General features: G+C 40.5%; 1 pseudogene; it reads right to left on the bottom strand.

Moving 5' to 3' along the window:
* Nucleotides 1–3,426: 3,426 nt before the first annotated feature.
* LOC102853047 lies at nt 3,427–4,183 on the bottom strand (annotated as a pseudogene).
* Nucleotides 4,184–6,565: the final 2,382 nt, after the last annotated feature.

The raw sequence follows: 6,565 nt of genomic DNA, 5'->3' as shown, positions 1-6,565 counted from the left end.
AAGTTATGTATTTATTTTTAATCTTTGCCATCCTATTTTGTTGTTAGGTACCATTGAGTGGATTTTGACTTATAATGACCCAGTAGAAAGGCCGTTGGGTTATCTAGGCTGTAACCTTCATGGGAGAAGATCACCAAGTCTTATAGAGTCAATGAATGGGGCCAAATGCTTAACAGTTGCTCTACCAGAATTCCTTAGCCATTCTGTTGTTGTTATTGTTGTTAGATGCTATCAGTAAGTCAGCTATGACTCATAGCAGCTTTATGAAAAACAGATCTGAATTCTGTTGAATGTTGAACTGTCCTTGAGACCTCCGTCATACTCAATCCCATTGTGGTAGTCATTATGTCAATCCATCTAGTTAGAGATCTTCTCTTTCTCTGATTCTCTACCTTTCCCAGCATGATATCTTTCTCTGTGGTGTTCTCAATGATGATCATAATTTGTTATAATCCACAAAGTCAAACACCTATCATAATCAATAAAACACCAGTAAACAACTTTCTAGTGTTCTCTGCTTTCAGCCAAGATCCATCTAATATCAGCCGTAATACTCCTTGTGCCATGACCTCTGTGTTGTTTTTGATTGCTGTCGATTCGTACACAACTCATAGTGAACCTATGATCAAAAGGCCTGAAGCCTTTCTATAACTGTCGTCATTTATAAAAATTCATAGTTTCCGGAGGCATGTTGTTTAGGAAGTAGATACCACTTCTGCTTGAATTTCTAGGAGTTGCCAATTGATATACTGCTCTAGTCATTTAAAAATAATTGTTAACAAGCTATTACTTGTATGTGATGTTATGTGCTGTCAAGTCAACTACGACTCATAGCTAGCTACCCTATGCACAACAGCTCTGAGCCCTGCTTTATTCTGAGCCAATCTCACTGTTTTCTGACACATCTATCCTAATTACTCCAGTTATTGTGTCAAGCCATCTCTTCTGGGGTTCTCTTCTCCTGTGCTGTGCCTCCATCCTTCAAGCATGATAGACTTCTCCAAAAGCAAAGAGTACCAGAGGAATGTCTGTTTGTATTTTATTGTCTATGCAAAGGCATTTGACAGTGTGGATCACTACAAATTGTGGCTAACCTTGAGAAAAATGGGAATCCCAGAACACCTGATGGTTCACATGTGAAACCTATAGTGGGCCAAAAGGCTGCTATCAGAACAGAGCAAGGAAACATGGCATGGTTCAAAATCAGAAAAGGAATGCATCAGGTATGTATCCTGTCTCCATACCTTTTCCATTCTGTATGCAGAACAGATCATTTGAGAGGCTGGACTTTATGAGGAGGAATATGGCATCAGGAATGGAGAATGACTCATCAATAACCTTACTGGCAGAAATTCAGGAGGGCCTGAAGCCTTTGCTGCCAAGGGTCAAGGATTGTAGTTTGTAAGATGGATTGGAGCTACAAAAACCCAAAACACAAAAAAACAACACCAACCAAAAAACCCCCAAAGATTCTCACCACTGGGTCAATTGGCAGCATCGTGCTAAATGGTGAAGAGATTGAGATTGTTAACAGCTTCAGCTTGCTTGGCTCCACAATCAACATTCCTAGCACTAGCAGTCAGGAAATCAAAAGATTAATTGCTTTAGGGAAATCTGCAGTCAAGGACCTCTCCAGATTGCTGAAGAGCAAGGATGTCTGTCTAGAGACTAAGGTATGCCTGATCTAGGCTGTGATCTTTGCAATTACATGCTATCAGAGAGCTGGACAATGACCAAGTATGACAGAATAAGAATTGATGCCTTTGAGTTGTGATGCTTGGGAAGTTTTGAATATACCATGTTGTTGTTAAGTGCTGTCGAGTCATAGACGACTCATAGCAACCCTATCAAGGAAAGACCTGAACACTTGTATAACTTTCATCTTTTCTCCAAGTTCATAGAGTTTCTGGAGACAAGCTATTTTGGAAGTGGATGCCACCGCTGCTTCCAAGCTTGTTTCAGTTGGAGAGCTCCACTGTTGCAGACCAAGGGTAAAGTAATTTTATAATTATTAATAATGAAACAGAGAGCCAGGAATGAGATAGAACAGAGAGGATAAATCAGGGGCCCAGCAGTTCTCGACCAAAGGGCCCAAGTCATGTTTCTCTGTGTATTTAATGATAATCAGGGGAAGCAAATAATAAAAGGAATTCCTTGTAAATGAAGGCCAATTTTTCTCTCTAGCTCAGGAAGTATTTCACAGAAAGTACCACTCCCTCTGTAGGGGGGCCCTCACTGTCTCCTTTCTGCAGGGAACAAACAGCTCATTTTCTGTGATCTGCCCCAAGAGAAATCCTAACTTACAAATTTGTAATTCCTTCAATTCCTGAATAAGGGTCTTCATTTAATATTTGGTAAAAAGTTTGGCTTCCCATACTCCACCAAACACAGTCCACCATGGGTAACCATTATCACATTTGACACATCATTGTCATAGTGTTTAGCATCACAGCAACTATGAGTTTCTTCTATACAGCAAATGGACAGACTAGTGCTACATCACTTAGAAGAATGTTTGACCAAAACCAATTAAAATCAGACCTGGGGGCCACAGATTAAAATCACCCACCTTTGGCTTGGCAGTATAACTTTTTAGCCACTAGGCCAATAGAGCTCTCTGTCCTAGAGAGGATGAAACCAAGCTGCTCCTTGGATGCAAGGATTTGAGACTCCAACTCACATACTTTGGGCATGTAGCCAAGAGAGACCAGTCTTTGGAGAAGTATATATGCATGTGATAGCAATGATATTATTGTTTAATAATGTCCATGATCTGTTGGATTACCTTTCTTGTGAATGAGAACAAATATGGATCTTTCAGTCAGTCAGGTAACTGTCTTTCATATTTGTTTGCAGAAACTGGTGAACATGTCCAGAGTTGCATCTGTTTCCTGGAGCATTTATATTGATATTCTACCAACTCCTGGACCTTATTTTGTCCCAATTGTGCAGCTTGAACTTTCCCTCTCTATTGGTTCTTGATCATATCCTACTTCCTGGAATGGTTCAGTACCAACTAATTCTTTTTGGTCCAATGATAAGTCATCCCTGTTGGTGCAGTGGTTAGTCATTACCATATCTTTTTTTTTTAAAGCAATGTGTTTAATTGGATGATTTCCATAAACTATACACAAAGTTTCTAAACATCAGCATTCTGAGAAGTATAAAACATTAAGTTACAGGTTGTCGGAACAGAAGGTGCACCAAGATGACAACTTCCTATCCTGGTTGCTCATATAGTGGAAAGTGGGGAAGGTCTTTTATTTTTTAAAATCGAGCCCCTCATGTCAATGTACAAAGAAAATTACTCTGATTTATATTAAACTGTATTGAAACAAAATGGACTAAAAAGCAAACACTACTCTATGTCGGGATAAATGTGGGAGGAAAGAATGAGTTCTTCAAAACAGGAGGGGAGGGAGGCAGTCACTCATGCTGCTGCATTTTTACTTTTGGTGGTCTCAGGAGAGTTTGCGTTTTCTTCTCTTTCTTGCCCTTTGTGTTTGCTTGGAAATTTTTCCAGCTATCCACAAAACCATCTCAACTTTCTTCAAAGTTTTTCTGCCACTCCCTCTCTCGTTTGGCTTTCTCTGGCGCTTCAATCTCTTCTTCCCATTGTGGCTTCCTTTCATGCATCTCTTTGGCTTCTCTTTTTGTTCTTTTAATTTCCAGTTCAGCAAAGAGGTCTGTTTGCATACTGCCTGTTTGAACAGCTCAGAGGATCATCTTCTTCCACACTTGTGGGTTTCCCTTCCTTCGTTAATTGCTTTTTTTCGCTCTTTTACAGTGTGTTCCACATATTCTTTTCCTGCCTGAATTACATCCAGAGCCCTCTTCTTTTGTTCCTCATTCAGTAGCAACTTGTCAGCTCTGTCCACAGCTTCAAAGGCCTTTTGTGCTCGTCAGCATCATCTTGATTTTTGTCAGGATTTACTAAGATTGATAACTGCTGAAATATCTTTTTTATTTCCTCATCTGTCACTTCAGGATTTATCTGAAGAACCTCAAAAGGGTTGAAACTGAAGTAGGAGGAACAAGGACGTGTCTATCTTTCAAACTGATTTTTGGATGTTAAAACCAAATCTCTCTTCTCTATTTGCTCCACCTCATTGTAGAATGTCACAAACACATCCTCTGTGCAGCCTCCACCGCCTGAAGGCCCACTCTCCCCAGAAGCCGCCATTTATCCAAACTGGCATGGTTTGTCCAGGTCACTACTGTATCTTTTAATTGCACGGGGGTGGGGAGGAGAATGCCTCTCTTTCCCCCTCAGATCAGCTGGTGAATTTGAACCACGTGCCTTTGTGTTGGCAGAGCAACTCCTTATCACTAGCCACTAGAGCTCCTTTTTTGTCACCCCGCTGTTGTCAAGGGCAGTTGAGTTAACTTTGACTCATGGTGCCACTTGAACAATGGATCTGAACCTTCCACTATCATGATATGTACAGAGACTATGCGAATCCATGTCCTTTTGCTGATCTTTTACCTTTCCAAGAATGATGTCCTTTTCCAAAGGTTAGACCTCCTCTAATAGCATGTGCAAAGTGCACGAGACAAAGTTTCATCATTTTTGCCTTTAAGGAGTATGCTAATTGCATTTTCTTGAAGGCTTATTCATTTGTTCTCATCAGTCTGTGAAATATTCAGTACTCTTTCCCAACACAACTCAAAGGCATAAATTCATCTTTAGTCTTTGTTCAACTTTTAGATACATTGGAAGTAACTGAAAAGATCATGACTTAATCGAGTGCATCTTTGACATAATTTTTCCTCAGTAGGATTGGTTCCATACAGAAGATTTTCTCAATGCAATACATCTCTTGATCTTACTGCTGGTACCATGTTAACTATGGATCCAAATAAGATTAAATCACTGACAATTTCAATCTTATTTCCTTCTAACATGATGTTGTCTATTGGTCTAGTGGTGAAGAGTTTTGTTTTCCTAAAGTTGAGATGTAGACCAGATTGAAGGCTGTAGTACTTAATGTTCTGCAGCAAGCATTTCAAGTTCTCATCTCATCTGCACAAACCAAATTGTTGATGAGTTTTTTCCAATCCTGATGCTACATTCCTCTTTATGAAGTCTAGTTTCTCAAGTGATTTGCCATGCATACAGATTGAATGCTGTTATTTTGTGCGTTCAAGTCTGAGCTGACTCATACCTGACCTTCCAGAGAGTTTTCAGAGGTAATACATTTCCTCTTGCCCATCCTTCCTCTTGAATGGTAGATTTGAACCATATGTTCTTGAGATTTCCTGGAAGCTTCTTACCACTAGGCCACCAGAGCTCTTTACTGATTGAATAGTTATGGAGAAAGAATACAGGCCTGATGCACACCTCTTTTGATTTTAAACCATGCAGTGTTCCCTTGCTCTATTTGGACAACAGGTCAGTATAGTTTTCATATTAGCACAAATAACTGTTCTGGGATTGACATTCTTCTCAATGTTATCCATAATTTGCTTTGATCAACTCAGTCAAATGCCTTTGCATAGTCAATAAAGCACAAATAAAAAGCATTCTTCTGGCATTCTCTGCTTCCAGCCAGGATTTATCTCACATCAGCAATGATGTCAGTAGTCAACCTGTTGATCCTGCTTCATTAATGCCATCAAGTCAGATATGACTCATAGTGATCCCAGGTCTGAGCCCTGTCCTATCCAGTGCCAACCTCACAATCTCTGACACACTCGAGTCCATTGCTGCAGACAATGCATTTGGGTGAGGGTCTTCCTCTCTTTTGCTGTCTCTCTACCTTTCCAAGCATGATGCCCCTCTCCAAGGAATAATCTCTCCTAACATCATCACTAAAGTATGTGAGATGAAGTACCTCCATCCTGGCGAGGTTGTGGAGAAACTGGAACCCTTTTTCACTGTTGGTGGGAGTGTAAAATGGTGCAACCACTATGGAAGGTGCCCCGGCCTGCGGGATCTTCAACATGGACCCAAGGAGGGTGACTGCGGATTGAGGAGGGACAAGAGATGCGAAGAAGGGAGACAAGACAGATTTCTGATCAAGTCTCGTTTATTAAAAGTTTTCACAGGCTTATATAGAAACTTGCCTAGATATCTTCAGTAGGCTGGGTTGCTATGGAAACCCAGCCTTAGGATCCCAGTATGCCACAGGAATGAGGAACACTCCCTGAAACCTTGAATTACAGACACTGAGCTAGTGAGGGAAACAGTTTCCTTGAGACTGGGTGAAGATTCTGAGCTGAACTTATCTCTAGACATGCCAGGCAGGCCTTTATGGAATAGCATTTAGTGAGCAGCATAAAGCAACTTAGGCCTTAAGTAAGGAGCCTCAAAAGTGGCTCTCTACAGGAAGGTAGTATGGTGCTTTCTCAAAAAGTTGGAAATAGAAGTACCATATGACCCAGCAATTCGACTGCTGGGAATATACCCTAAAGAAACCATAACTGCCACCCAAGCAAATATATGCACACTCATGTTTATTGAGGCTTTGTTTACAATAGCAAAGAGTTGGAAACAACCTAAGTGCCCATCAACAAATGAATGGATAGAGAAGCTGTAGTATATTTACACAATGGAATACTACAC

The sequence above is a fragment of the Elephantulus edwardii genome, unplaced genomic scaffold, assembly GCF_000299155.1.
Source record: "Elephantulus edwardii isolate Elephantulus edwardi_28Jun2011 unplaced genomic scaffold, EleEdw1.0 scaffold00447, whole genome shotgun sequence".
Lineage (NCBI taxonomy): Eukaryota > Metazoa > Chordata > Mammalia > Macroscelidea > Macroscelididae > Elephantulus > Elephantulus edwardii.
The sequence above is the reverse complement of the archived record's forward strand: the minus strand, read 5'-3'. Positions and strand labels throughout refer to the sequence as shown.